We start from the raw sequence: 14,815 nt of genomic DNA on the forward strand, positions 1-14,815 counted from the left end.
CACAGAAAGACTTAGTTCCTTGTTGGTATCATTCAGCCAATTTAAAAGAGCTCCATACTTCTCGTGATGGAAAATAAGAAATTCTTCTTATTTGTTAAACCAGTTGACTTGGAGTTTGTAATGATTTGTATTCTAATTCCCATGGTGCATAAAGAAGGATACCTACAGGTGTTGATGGAAATTATATTCAGAATCTGTACCTCAGGGCTGGTGAGGAAAGGTCTGACGGAAAAGCCCTGTGGATAAATTACTGTTTGCTTGCTTGGTAAAAATTAGAAGAATGGTGTTGTCTTCCAGAAATTAGGATACAAATTGCAGTAAAGTGTTATTTGTCTTTTGAGTCATTGAATGCTATTTGCTGAAATAAACAATATGTGGTCTGATTAGGTTTTTGGAAGGGTCACTTTGGAGGAGAGCTGTGCCATGTTTTTCTTTCAAATACTCTGTTCTGAACAAGGACAGGAGGCAGGTCATCTGTTGTTTTTCCTCCTTTGTAAGAAAAAAGCAGCCTGTGTGTCCTCACTTGAGCTGAATAGTATAATAATCTCAATGAAACTTCCAATCTCAGAAGCGCAATTTCGCTCTTCTGCAAAGTTACAGGCAGCTCGCCTGAATTCGATCTGTCGCCATCAGGATCATCAGAACAGCTACTGCTAGGTCCCCAATATTGAGTTTCAGCCTTAAGTAAAAATAAGGTTTAAAATACAAAGCTGGGGATACTCCTCAGCAATGAGAATGAACTACAACCACACGCAATAGTGTAGATGCGTCTCACAAATGAGAAAAAAGTCAGATACAAAGGAGAACGTGCTGTACGATTCCTGATTCCTTCAAGTACGAAACCAAGCAAAACTAATCTCTGATGTCAGCAGGCAGGAAAGTGGCTGCCCCGAGTGGGGGCGGATTATGTCCCTGGCAGGGAGCCTGAACAGGCCCCTGGGCTGTGGGAAATGTTCTCATTCTTTTTTTTTTTTTTTTAATTTTATTGAAATAGTTGATGTACAGTAGAAGTTAACACAATATTGTAAAACAAAGTGACTCAGTTATACATATATATATTCTTTTTCATAGTCTCTTCCATATGATTTATCACAGGATATTAAAGGAAATGCTCTCATTCTTGATCTGGGTGTTGTTTACACCAGTGTATGTATTTTCTGAAAAGTCATGATTTATCAGTGTTTGGATTCGTGTATGTGTGTTATATAATCCAATACAAGTTTCGCTTAAAAAAAAATTACAAAACTGACCCTTAGAGGATATCTACTGAAATTCACATGTTTAAGAAAGACATGAGGCGGCAGAAAATGAGAAGGCAGAACAACTGCTTCATTTCTCTTGTGTATTCATTATAATTACCCGAAAGCTGTTCAAATACCTGTTCTGGTCAGGGCTGTGGTTACAAGTGACAGACCAGAATTCCAGATAGCTTCATCTCAAAGGAATGAGTTGAGTCATGAAATAGAAGGGAATATTTTTTTAAAAACCAAGCCTGGGAAAGAGCAGGGAGGCAGACGGTTCTCAGGAATAACTAAAGCCAGGTTCTCAAGGAGCATGAGACCCTCTCCCTCTCCTCTCTGCTCTATGTGCTGTCCGCTATCTTCTCTTTCCTTACAGACTGGATCACTCCACGTGGCCGGAAACATGCTCAAACTTTGTGCTGTGTACGCTCCAGGTTTAATCACCAGAGGGAGACTCTCAGTGTGAAATTTTAAAAAATCCCAAGCAAAGACATCCATAAGCCCACCTTGGGACAAATTAACTGTGGTTAGGCTCATGGGTCATAGTAAACAAACATTTATGTATGTATCCATTCCCATGAAAAGCATGGGTGGGATGGGTGGCAGTTTCTTGAAAAACAAGTATGAAAGTTGGGCAGACAATCCTATAAATCTTCACCGTAACCACTAGTCTATTGTTTTCATAGCAAAATGGAATTTCTATAAAGAAAAATTAAGAATATAGAATTAGTTATTAAATACTCAAGTAGCGTCATAGGTCTGCAAATATTTTCCACTCTTTTCAGCAACTTTGCTGGGGAGGCTAGCACAGGCTGGATGTGGCTGTGATTTTCTTGTTGGTGTTTCTGCCAGAGGGACCCTTATTCTTCAGGATTCGTAAGCATTAGAGTCTCTCTTTTGTGTCAAAAGTGGAGACAGAGCAGGCGTGATGCGTGGTCCCTACACACCATGAAGAATGGCTGCAAACAAGGTCCTGGGAAACCATTCAGCCAGCGTTTCTGAGGCATCGTCTGCGCAGCTGGGGAGGGTATGAATATTCAAAACCTAGATTTTTCCTCTGGTTTCCTCTTAACTAGAAGCTGTTTGAAATCTGCCGTCATCTCAACTGATTTACACAAACCCTAACATTTAAGAACAGTTTCTTTTCTCAGAATTAGCTAGGAAATGTTTCCAAAAATCTCTAGCACACTCTTTGCATCTTGAGAATAGCACATGCAGGCATGTGATTACAGAGACTGGGGGTCAGACGAATGTGGCTTTAAGTCCTGGCTCCCCACTTGCTGTGTCACTAGCAATGTATTCACTCTTGCTAAACCTGTTTCCTTGCATTCACAATGGGAATAATACTAGAACCTACATCATAGATTGTTTTGAGGATTAAGTGTGAGGATCAAGTAAGGTTGTTAAGATTTACACATAGACCCCCTGCACTTGGCCAGGCACACTGAAAGTGCTCAATGTTAGCTATCACATGATCTTAGTGTCCCTATAACTCTGCATCTCTCTGAAGGCCCTGGTATCCTGCCATCTTGCCTGTATATGTGCCGTGCCTATTAGATCATGTGCTCCTTAGGGCAGGGCTGAGACTTACCTCTCTCTCTAATGACCTCAGCAGTAGCGTGATGCCTGAGTAAACGTGTGTGCAATAAATGTTTGCTGAATTGAATGTGCATGTGTGTGTGAGAGAGAGAGAGAGAGATTTTGTGATCTTTGGTTCATTGGTTCACTCAAGAACCCAGCAGCTCTGCAGAAGGACTTGGCAGGCAACTGAGGTCAGAGTTACCCAAGCTCTTCCACCTCAGGCCACACAGGTGTCTGTGCCCTGGAAGACAGGAACCTAACACTTTCTTTTCCCAGGCTTACCTGGCTGATGGAGTGATGGTAATAGTGGGACTCCTGGAGGTGTGGCAATCAAGAGCACCGGGTCTCATTAAAGAACTTGAGCCTTGGGTGTGCATTAGAATCCCCTAGAGGGTTTGGTAAAACACAGACTCCTGGGCCCCACCTCAGCAGGTCTAGAGTGGGCCTGAGAATGTGCATTTCTAACAGGTTTCCAGGTGATACTGATGTTGCTGGCCCAGGACCACACTTTGAGAACCAAGGGCTATGAGAGCCAGGTTTCTCAAGCCTGGCTCCACATTGGAGTCCCTTGGAAGCCCCAGCAGAAGCAACTAAATCAGAATCTCTGGGAAGTGTGTCCCAGGCTGTATTTCAGCCCTCTGGATGATTCCAACGTGTGTCCAAAGTTCATAACCACTGTGTTACGTCAACCAAGACAAATGAAAACAGTGAGGGGCAGAGATAGGGGCTTGGAGAGAAACAGACCTATGGCATATAAACCAAAATTCCTGTGTCAGTGAGTCAGTCGTGACCAATACTGACTGCCAAATAGCAAAAGAAGCTGCCACAGCTCTGTGGGGGCTCAGGTGTTGAAAGCCAGGAAACTGTTCAATTAGGCAGCTTCCAAAATGTGCTGGGCACACACAGCTGTGGAGGGAGTTATGGCTGAAGATGCTTGAGCATAACCGGGGAGCTCCTGTGTTATTACTGCAGTTACCACTAACCATCAGTGGAGACGGCACACTGGCTGGGCCCAGTGCACTCCTTGCAGACTCTGTAACGCAGGGGCAGAGACACAGAGGATTGGCCTGTTGTCCTGTGAAATTCCCTGCACAAGCGTGGTTTTCTAGACAGTGTCTGAAAACGTAGCAATTCTGTTGCTTGGTAAGTTTTTTCTTTCCCTTTTTCTGTTGGTAAGTTTCCAAGTATTCTTTTTTGATGAAAATTTAACTCTCATTAATTAATTAATAATAGCCTGCATATAGGGACCACTTAATTTGTCGAGGTACTTTTCATGCATTCATTAACCCTTCTAAAAGCCTGTGAACTAGGTACTCTTATTATTCCAGTTTTATAGGAAATGAAAGCAGCAAGTGGTTAAGTCATGTGCCCAAGATCACCTACTTAGCAACTAGCAAAACCAAGGTTCAAATGCAGGTTCTGGCTCCAGAGGCTTTCAGCATTCCAGCAGTGCTCACAGTGGTGAGGCCCTGGGGACCCCTGGGGTCTACGGAATCAAAACTATTTCATAATAAGAATAAGATGTTAGTATCTTTCACTCTCATTCTCATAGAGGAATTTTCCAGAGACTGTATGATGGGTAATGAGATCATCACTCTGTATGGGTACTTGTGTAGTCTTGTGCTTTAATTTTTTCTCCATTTAAATTTCTAATATGAGAAATGGTGATAGATATAATCCACATAAGCAAAAGCTCCTTAGAGTTCTCAGTAACTTCAAGAGTCGAAGTGGGGCCCTGAGGGCAAGAAGTGTGAGACCTAGTACTACCTCTGTGGTGAATGATATTGTATTCATGAAGCAGGCAAAAAAGTGGGTTGGTATCACCAGGTTACATTCTTGTGGAGGGGTGCAGGGGTCTATCAGACAGACTACCAGCGAGTGCTGATCTGGGGAGTTCTGTTTGACTGGTTTAAGATTCCATTTCTGGGAAAGCTGAAACTATGGTTAAGTCTCAGCTTGATGATACGGGGCTTAGCGTAAGCGACTCCATTTGGGAGCCTGTGGTCTTGTTTTGAACCACTCCCACCGATGGGCTTGACACAGAAACCATGCTAACCCTTTCTCACGGGCATCCCCAGGTTCCCAGAGGATGCTGGGCACTCCACTTCTGCTTTCCGTGGCACGTTCTCACACTGAAGCTGACCCCCTGGCGGTTTTGGAATCTCACCCTAATGTTCACTGTGCTCACACAAAGCTCTCCTTCAAAGTCACTGTTCTCTTCTCAGAATATTTCAAATGGAATAAACATGCATCAGTCTGCCTGGAGTGGCAATCAGCTCCCTATTCATTCCAGCCAGGGACCCAGAGGCACCTGGTGGCCCGTGAAAGCAGCCGGGACACAGGGACACCGAGTGGGAGGCCTGGCTTCACCATTACCTGCTGTAAACAGCCTGTCCGAGTTCTCTCTTTTGAGGGTACAGATCCCTGAGAGATTGCTGGGATGTGGTTTCTCATTCTCTCCAAAGTAAAGGTGGCTGGAAAGTTAAAACAGGAAGGAGAGAGCCTCAGTCATATCTCAGCTGGGGTTAATAAGGATTTTTTAGCACTCTTCTGAGCCGTAAAACCTCATTCTTGCAGGCCCCATCACTAAAGGTGGTGGGTTGCATCCTCTTGTCTTCACTTACAGGGTCCGACTACTTCCTCCTGACTTGCCCCTCAAAGGCAGCAGAACCATTGCAGGCTGATGGCACCCCCTGGAGGCCAGTGTGGAGAACTGTGGTCTTGCTTAACCACCTCTGACCACCATCTTCAGGGGCTAGTGCCCAGGTCAGATCCCTTGCCTACTCTGTCTCTTCCCTGGTATATCACACACACACACACTTTCATATATGGATGAACATCAATAAAAAAGCCCCCAGAGGCATGCATACTCCTTCTTAATCCCTTAAATCATCTCAACTTTTAATCAGTTATCTCACAGGAAAATATAATTCCATTTCCCTCCATTCCACTTGTGTTGCCCAAATTTAACTCTCATCACATCTGACAAGACGCACAGGAGTGTTAGTGAAATAACTCTACTAAATGAAAGAAATGCCACTGGCTTTGAAGTGAAATTGTGTGCAGACAAGATAGTCCTGCAGGGCCTGATCTGGGTCCCTGGCTCCCAGGCAAACTGAATAACCATCTCAGTACACAGGACTGAGGGATTTCCTTGGCCATGGGACTTGAAGGGCTAGAATTGAGACAGTATGGGGAAAACCAGGACAATTGATCATGTACTCCCAGCACCTGGGGGTGGTCCAAGGCTCTTGCACTCCTGGGGGCTTTCTCCTCTGTGTGTTCAGGAGGGTTGGAAGAGCTCTGAGGGAGGAGAGAAAAGAGAAAATAAGCAGCTCTCACAAGTTACCGACGTTTGGTACCGACACTCATGCTCTCACAGACATTTAGGAAGGTGTATACAGTATACTGAGTTAGACTTCATGCTGGCCTAGCATTGATTCCACTTTTCACTCATAGTAAAATTCCTTAAATAATGTAACAGCAATTCAGAATTTTTGCCAAAGAAACATTAATTTTCATTTATGTATGTTTTCTGTAATTTCTTATTGCTCAAAACAGCTTACGCATCTCATAAAAGCTGAAAAGTAATGGCTGTCTTTTTTATTAAAAATGACATATTTGACATAAAATACGGTAATAGTTTCAGGTGCACAACATAATGATTTTATATCTGTATATATTGTGAAATGATCACTACAATAAATCTGGTTAACACCCATCACCGCACATAGTTACAAATTTTTTTTCTTGTGACAGGAACTTTTAAGATCCACTCAGCAATTTTTAAATATACAATACAGTATTATTTACTGTAGTCACCATGCTGTCCATTACCTACCTAGGAGTTTTAAATTTTCTAACTGGGAGTTTGTGTCTTTTGAACACCTTCACACATTTTGCCCTTCCCCAAATCCCCATGTCTGGCAACCACCAATCTCTTCTCCGTATCTATGAGTTCCAGGTTTTATTGGCTTTGTTTGTTTTTATAGTTTCCACATACGAGATCACAGGTATTTGTCTTTCTCTGTCTGGCATATTTCACTAGCATAATATCATCATGGTCAATACATGCTGTTGCAAATAGCAAGCTTTCCTTTTTATGGATGAATAATATTTCATTGTATATATATATATATATATATATACCACATTTTCTTTTTTTAATTGAAGCATAATTAATTTTCAACATTATATTAGTTTCAGGTGTACACCATAGTGATTCAACATTTTATAGATTATACATCATTTAAAGTTATTATAAAATAATGGCTATATTTCCCTGTGCTGTACAATATATCCTTGTTGCTTATTTATTTTATACTTTGTGTCTCTTAATCCTACACACCTATTGTCCTATTCCCTTTTCCCTCTCCCCACTGGTAACCACTAGTTTTTTCTCTATATCTGTGAGTCTGTTTTTGTTTTTTTATATACATTTGTTTTATTTTTTAGATTTCACATCTACATGATAACAGAGTATTTTTCTTTGTCTGACTTACTTTACTAAGCATAATACCCTCTAGATCTATCCACATTGTTGCAAATGGCAGAATTTCATTTTTTTATGGCTAATCATCGTATATATACACCACATCTTTATCCATTCATCTGTTGATGGGCTTCCATATCTTGGCTATTGCAAATAATGTTGCTATGAACATGGGGGTGCATGTATCTTTTTGAATTAGTGTTTTCATTTTCTTCACATGTATATCCAGCAGCGAAATTCCTGGCTTATATGGTAGTTCAATTTTTAGTTTTTTGAGGAACCTCCATACTGTTTTCCACAGCAGCTACACCAATTTACAATCCCTCTAACTAGGGACCCCTTTTTTTCTTCACAGCCTCACCAACATTTGATATTTAGCGATCTTTTGATGATAGCCATTTGACAGATGCAAAGTGATATCTCATTGTGATTTTGATTTGCATTTCTCTGATTAGTGATGTTGAGAATTTTTCACATGCCTATGGGCCATCTGTATATTTTCTTTGGAAAAATGTCTCTTCAGGTCTTCTGCCAATTTTTTAAAAATTGGGTTGTTTTTTGATGTTGAGTTGTACAAACTGTTAACATATTTTGGTCATTAACCTCTTATCTGTCATATCATTTGCAAATATTTTTCCCAATTTAGTAGGTTTTCTTTTCATTTTATTGATGGTTTCCTTTGCTGTGCAAAACTTTTAAGTTTAATTAGGTCCCATTTGTTTGTTTTTGCTTTTATTTATTTTGCCTTTGGAAATAGCAACTTTTTTTTTTTTTTTGGACCTATGATTTATGTCAGAGTTTTCTGCTTAATTCTCCTATAGGCATCTTATGGCTTCAGTTCTCACATTTAGGTCTTTAATCCATTTTGAGTTTACTTTTGTATATGTTGTGAGGAAATGTTCTAATCTCATTATTTTACATGTAACTGTCCAGTTTTCCCATCACCACTTATTGAAGAGACTGAATTTTCTCCATTGTGTATTCTTGCTTCCTTTGTTGCAGAGCAATTAACCATAAGTGTGTGGGTTATTTTGGGGTTCTCTACTCTGTTCCATTGATCCATGTGTCTGTTTTTGTGTCAGTACCATGCTGTTTTCATTACTGTAACTTTGTAGTAGAGTCTAAAGTCAGGGAGGGTAATACTTCCAGCTTTGTTCTTTGTTCTCAAGATTGCTTTGGCAATTTGAGGTCTTTTGTGGTTCATATAAATTTCAGGATTATTTGTTCTAGTTCTGTGAAAAAGTGTATGGGATATTTTTTAGAGGGATTGCGTCAAATCTGTAGATTGCTTTTAGCACTATGGACATTTTAACAATAGTGATTCTTCCAATCCAAGAACATAGAATATCTTCCCATTTCTTTGTATCATTTTCAAATTCCTTCATCAATGTTTTATAGATTTCAGAGGACAGGTCTTTAACATCCTTGATTAAGTTTATTCCTAGGTATTTTATTCTTTTTTGATGTGATTGTAAATGGGATTGTTTCCTTAATTTCTCTGATAGTTCATTGTTGGTGTATAGAAAAGTAACAGATTTCTGTATATTAATCTTGTATGCTGCAAATTTACTGAATTCATGTATTAGTTCTAATAGTTTTCTTTCTTTTTCCTTTTTTTTTTTTTTTGAGACTTTAGGATTTTCTATACATAGTATCATGTCATCTGCAAATAGTGACAGTTTTACTTCTTCCCTTCCAATTTGGATGCCTTTTACTTCTTGGCTGATTGCTGTTGCTAGGACTTCCAACACTATTTTAAAAAATAAGTGGCAAGAGTGGGCATCCTTGTCTTAGTCCTGATCTTAGAGGAAAGCCTTCAGCTTTTCACTTTTGACTATGATGTTAGCTGTGCATTTGTCATAAATGACCTTTGTTATGTTGAGATATGTTCCCTCTATACCCACTTTTATGAGTTTTATCACAAATGAATGTTGAATTTTGTCAAATGCTTTTTCTTCATCTATTGAGACGATCATGTGATTTTTATCCTTCCTCTTGTTAATGTGGTGTATCACACAGATTTGCAAATGTTGAACCATCCTTGCAATCCCTAGAATAAATCCCACTTGATCATGGTGTATGATCCTTTTTCTATATTATTGAATTTGATTCGCTAACATTTTGTTGAGAATTTTTGCATCTATATTCATCAGAGATATTGGCTTATAATTTTCTTTTTTTGTAGTGTCTTTGTCTGGTTTTGGTATCAGGGTAATTGTGGCCTTGTAGAATGAATTTGGGAATAGTTTGAGAAGTATATGTATTAGGTCTTCTTTATATGTTTGGTAGAATTCCTCTGTGAAGCTGTTTGGTCTTGGACTTTTGTTTGCTGGAAATTTTTTTTAATTATAAATTCAATTTCACTACTAGCTCTCAGTCTTTCAGATTGTCTGTTTTTTCCTGATTCAGTTTTGGAAGGTTGTATGTTTCTGAGTCATGTGGTAGTTCTATTTTTAATTTTTTGAGAATTTTCCATATTGTTTTCCATAATGGCTATACCAATTTGCATTCCCACTAACAGTGTACAAGGGTCCCCTTTTTCCCCACATCCTAGCTAACACCTGTTATTTCTTGTATTTCTGAGAATAGACATTCTGATAGGTGTGAGGTGATATCTCATTGCAGTTTTGGTTTTCATTTCCCTGATGATCAGTGATATTGAGCACATTTTCATGCACCTGCTTGCCATCTGTATGTCTTCTTCGAAAAACAGCTATTCAGATCCTCTGCCTTTTCTTTTTTTTAGTTTTTTAATTGGATTATTATTATTACTATTTTTTTTCTCTTGAGTTGTATGAGTTCTTTGTATATTTTGGTTGTTAACCCCTTATCAGATATTGATTTGCAAGTGTTTTCTCCCATTTGGTAGGCTACCTTTTCATTTTATTGATGGTTTCCTTTGCTGTGCAGAAGCTTTTTAATTTGCTGCAGTCCCACTTGTTTATTTTTCCTTCTTTTGCCTTTGTTCTTGATGTCAAATCAAAAAAATCATCACCAAGGCTGATGTCAAGTTGCTTACTGCCTGTGTTTTCTTCTAGGAATTTTATGGTTTCAGGTCTTACATTCAAGTCTTTTACCCATTTCAAGACTTTGATCAATTTTGAGCTAATTTTTGTGTATGATGTAAGGTTGTGGTTCATTTTCATTATTTTTCATGTGGCTGTCTGATTTTCCCACCACCATTTATTGAGGGGGCTGTCCTTTCCCCATCTTTGGCATATAATTGTGTATTCTTGAATACACAATCCACATTATATATTCTTTGTCATAATTAATTAACATATAAGTGTGGGTTTATTTCTGGGCTTTCTATTCTGTTCCATCAATCTATGTATGTGTTTTGATTACTGTATCTTTGTAATATAGTTTGAAGGCAGAAAGTGTGATGCTTCCAACTTTGTTCTTCTTTCTCAAGATTGTTTTGACTGGGATCTTTTGTGATTCCATGCAAATTTTAGGAGTGCTTGTTCTATTTCTGTAAAAAAAAAAAAAAAAACTGCCATTGGAATTTGATAGGAATTGCATTGAGTCTGTAGATTGTGTGAATGACTACATTTTACTGAGCACTTTTATGTACTCCTCTGAGCAAACTGTCTTTTCATTATACCCAACTGATTAAAAAAAAAAAAAAAAAAAAAAAGGAAAGTGAGACTTAGAGAGGCAGATAATGGAAATGGCAAGTGGCAGAGAAAGATTTGTACCCATGTCTCTGTGACCACAAAGCCTGTGCTCTTAACCACAAATATTGGGTTTGTCTTGCATATGATCTCTTACCTTGTCAAAACACATTGCTTAAAATTTTATAAGCATCTTCCCCATTTCCACCTCAATAATTTTTTCACAGTCTACAATTCATCCCCCTCCAGTATCTTTCCTGTGACTTTGAATTTTGTTCTCTGATAAGGTTCAAATGTTCCTTGTAAATTTCCCAGTCTTGCCAGGAGAGATCAGATTTGATCTGCCAGCATACCTTGATCTGATTTTTTTGAGGACCATTGGAGAGAAGCCACAAGTGCTGGCTGGCCCTCATGGGGAGGCAAATGACTTCCTGGGAAAGATCCCAAGGGACCTATGGGGCAATGTTAGCTACAGCACTTGGAGAAAACTATAGATTGTTTCATTTCTGAATTCACTTTTTATCCCTTTATGTTTATGTATTTCCTGATCCTTGAAATAAATTCAAACATATAGAACAGAATGAAGCTAAAAGTGAAAATTTCTCTCACTTCCTCCCTACCTGAAATCACATGCCTCATTTTATTATTCTGTAAATATTCTCCTTAAAATAAAATTTAATCATATCCTTTTGTATTCAATACTTCTAAGATATATTGTTATAAACTTATTTTTTTAAAGAATATTTAACTTTCACCTACATTGGATGATATCACATTAAGCTGCTGTCACAGGAAAAGACACTAGAAAAATAATAGATTTCTCTTTTATGAATAAAGATCACAGACAGGTATAAAATAATCAGATATTGAGCTGGAATTTCTTTAGGCTGTTAGCATTTTATTTCCATTAGCTTCTAGCTATTAAATTAACAAATTACATTTCCCCCCACGTCTCAGTAGGGACCAAGTATGTCTGCATTCTTCCATTAAGAATTCATTCAGTATCTTTCTGGTTGGCCACGGACTGACTATGCACTGACCTCTCCAGTAACCTATTAATATAGGAAGGAAAAAACTAAAACCATAGAAGTTATAGATTATATAACTGTGATGTGCAAGAAGTGAGGTCTCCCCAACCCAGAACCATTAAGTTTAGGTGATATGGACAAACAACCATATTCCCTCCTTCCCTTCCACCGTTGCCCAAAGGTGGAAATCCCTCAGTTTTGGGATTCTTTGGCTTTGGCTTGACCAATTTCTCTCTCTGGGCTGTGGCTTCTCAACTTTAGGAGCAAGAACTACCATGAAGAAAAGGAGAAACAGCCCATGTGTCCTTGAAATCATTTATCTCCTTTGCACTGCAATGTGTGGGTTCTGCAGTAAAGCAAAAGGGAAGTTAAAAAGAAACAGTACCACAAAATACATTTCAGTATGTATTTTTGCAGATGTTTTCCTAAGCTATAATCTATTATACTTTTGTGGTTTCATTCAATTCTTCTAACCTGCTAAAACTATTTGGTGGTTAAACAGTTGTGACCTTTCCGCTACTGAATATGTGATGTGACGGCACATTCTTCCTTGTTTGTTATTTATTGTGTTCTTTTTTAGCTCCTATTTTTTGAATGGATGAAATTTATTTTATTTTCAAGGTTGCTCTTAAAACCACCAGTTCTGTCACTTGAAGCTTTATCACTTGAGAACATTGACCCGCCAGGCTTTTCTACACTCATTAGTGGGGACCTTGTGGGTTTTCAGCTCACTTGCCATGAGAACCGATGATGTGGAGAAGAGACCAACCTTGATTCAGGGCCTGTGACATGGATACAGAAAATTTCACATTCCTCAGTACCCAACCAGTTTCTCACATAAGGACACAGCAGGAGAAGATGTGGAAGACATCTTTTGTTAATTTTGTTAAAATGGCATTTTCTTTTAAAAATAGACCCATCATGGGAATTCCCTGGTGGTCCAGTGGTTAGGACTTCATGCTTTCACTGCCAGGAGTTTGATCCCTGGTCAGGGTACTAAGATCATGCAAGCCTCGTGGCATGGCCTACAAAAACAAAAAAAGATCCATCATTTATTAAAAATATTCACTGAGCACTTATTGTGTGTCAGGCACTGTTCTAGGTACAGGGAGTCTGGCAATAAGAAAAGATGGACAAAGTCCCTGACTACATGTAATTTACATCCTAGTGAGGAAGACAGTAAACAAACAAGTAAATATATTACCTGTATTGTTGGAGTTTTAAAGTTAGAAATACAATGTGCTTTTGTCGCAAGTTCAGATAATGTAGAGGAGTATGAAACAAGAAAAGAGCTTACCTTCCTAAGGCCCCTCCAGCTCTTTTCCTCACAGGTTACCACTATTACAATTTAATGTGTATCCTTCCAGATTTTTCACCATGCTTTTACAAACATATACTCCTATATTTTTTGTAGAAGAGGGATCATAATGTATATACTGTGCTTCAACTTTTCCCCTTTTACATTAGGATATGCAACTCTCCTCATCAGAACATGTAGATCTGCATTCTTTTTTTTAAGAACTTTTATTGAGATGTGATTGACATATAATAAACTGCATGTATTCAAAGTGTACACTGATTTTTTTCTTATTAGTAATGCATATATGGCAATCCCAATCTACTGCATTCTTTACAATGCAAAATATGGGTTTATTAATCCATTTCTCTATTTGTGGGCATTTATATTGTTTCCTTTCTCACCATTATAAAATGCTGCAGTGAATATTTTTATCATTATATCATCTGCAATGATAATATTTCTATAAGCTGGAATCCTTCAGCTGGGATGTCTGGAGCAAAGAGCATGTATGTTATTAGATTGATTTTTCTGATAGTGAAGTCATTTGAAAGTCACATAGGAGTGAAAAAGGGAAGGATGGGTGAAGAGTCATAAAAACAATATAGCAGGAAAAGTAGCTCTTAGCAAAGAGTGCAAACAGAATAAGATGGTAGTGTAATCGACCACAGAATGTAACTGTCCAATCTCTTTGTCAGCCCTCTCATGAATTTCCCATAAACCCCACAGTTGGGCCAAGTGATCTGATCTGAGCTCCATGAAATGAATATCAGATGGCTCTCATTTGGTGCTATTTGTCCTCAGTCAGACTCTGTTTTCTAGAAGCCCAATAGGCATTGTCAAATTCAAACCACCAAACAGGCATTGAATCCTTCCATATATTACATTGAATTTGTTTAATTCAATCATTCAATAAATGTTCCTGGAGTGCCCACATTGTGTCAGGCACTGTGCCGGGGCTTTTATGGGAGGGTTAACCCAGTCATGGAGGTCGGGAAAGATTTCCTTGAAGGGTTTCCTAAGTTGAGTTGGGCAGGTTTAGTACATTAGGTAATGATGGCTAAGTTGAGTGAAAGATTGTTTCAAGTTAAGTAAAGGGAAGGCATAAGCAAAGGTTCAGTAATGGGGAGAAACTAGCAAGGATAAGAGGTAGAAGAAAGCCAGGTGGGTCTGGATGGAACTTGTATATCATGACTGTGATATTGTTATTTATAATAAGAAATATATATTTGGTCTTCATCCCCACAGAGCCCCTAAAACCCTTGGAATTTCCTAAGTGATAAATGTGATAAAGCTGTCTTGATGTTTATAATAAACCCCTTTTAACCACATCTGAGTTTGTTAATGAAGTGACTTTTAGAGAACGTCTAAGGATGGGAGCTGGTTGCCAGGGAAACCAACCATGTGATTAGAGGGTTGGAAATTTCAGTCCCCTTTGACCTCCAGGGAGAAGAGAAGGGCTAGAGGTTGAATTAATCACCAGTCGCCAATGATTTAATCAATGATGCCTATGTGATGAAGCCTCCATAAAAACTCAAAAGTATGAGGTTCAGAGAGCT

Source organism: Hippopotamus amphibius, chromosome 5 (genome assembly GCF_030028045.1).
Source record: "Hippopotamus amphibius kiboko isolate mHipAmp2 chromosome 5, mHipAmp2.hap2, whole genome shotgun sequence".
In the NCBI taxonomy this organism is placed as follows: domain Eukaryota; kingdom Metazoa; phylum Chordata; class Mammalia; order Artiodactyla; family Hippopotamidae; genus Hippopotamus; species Hippopotamus amphibius.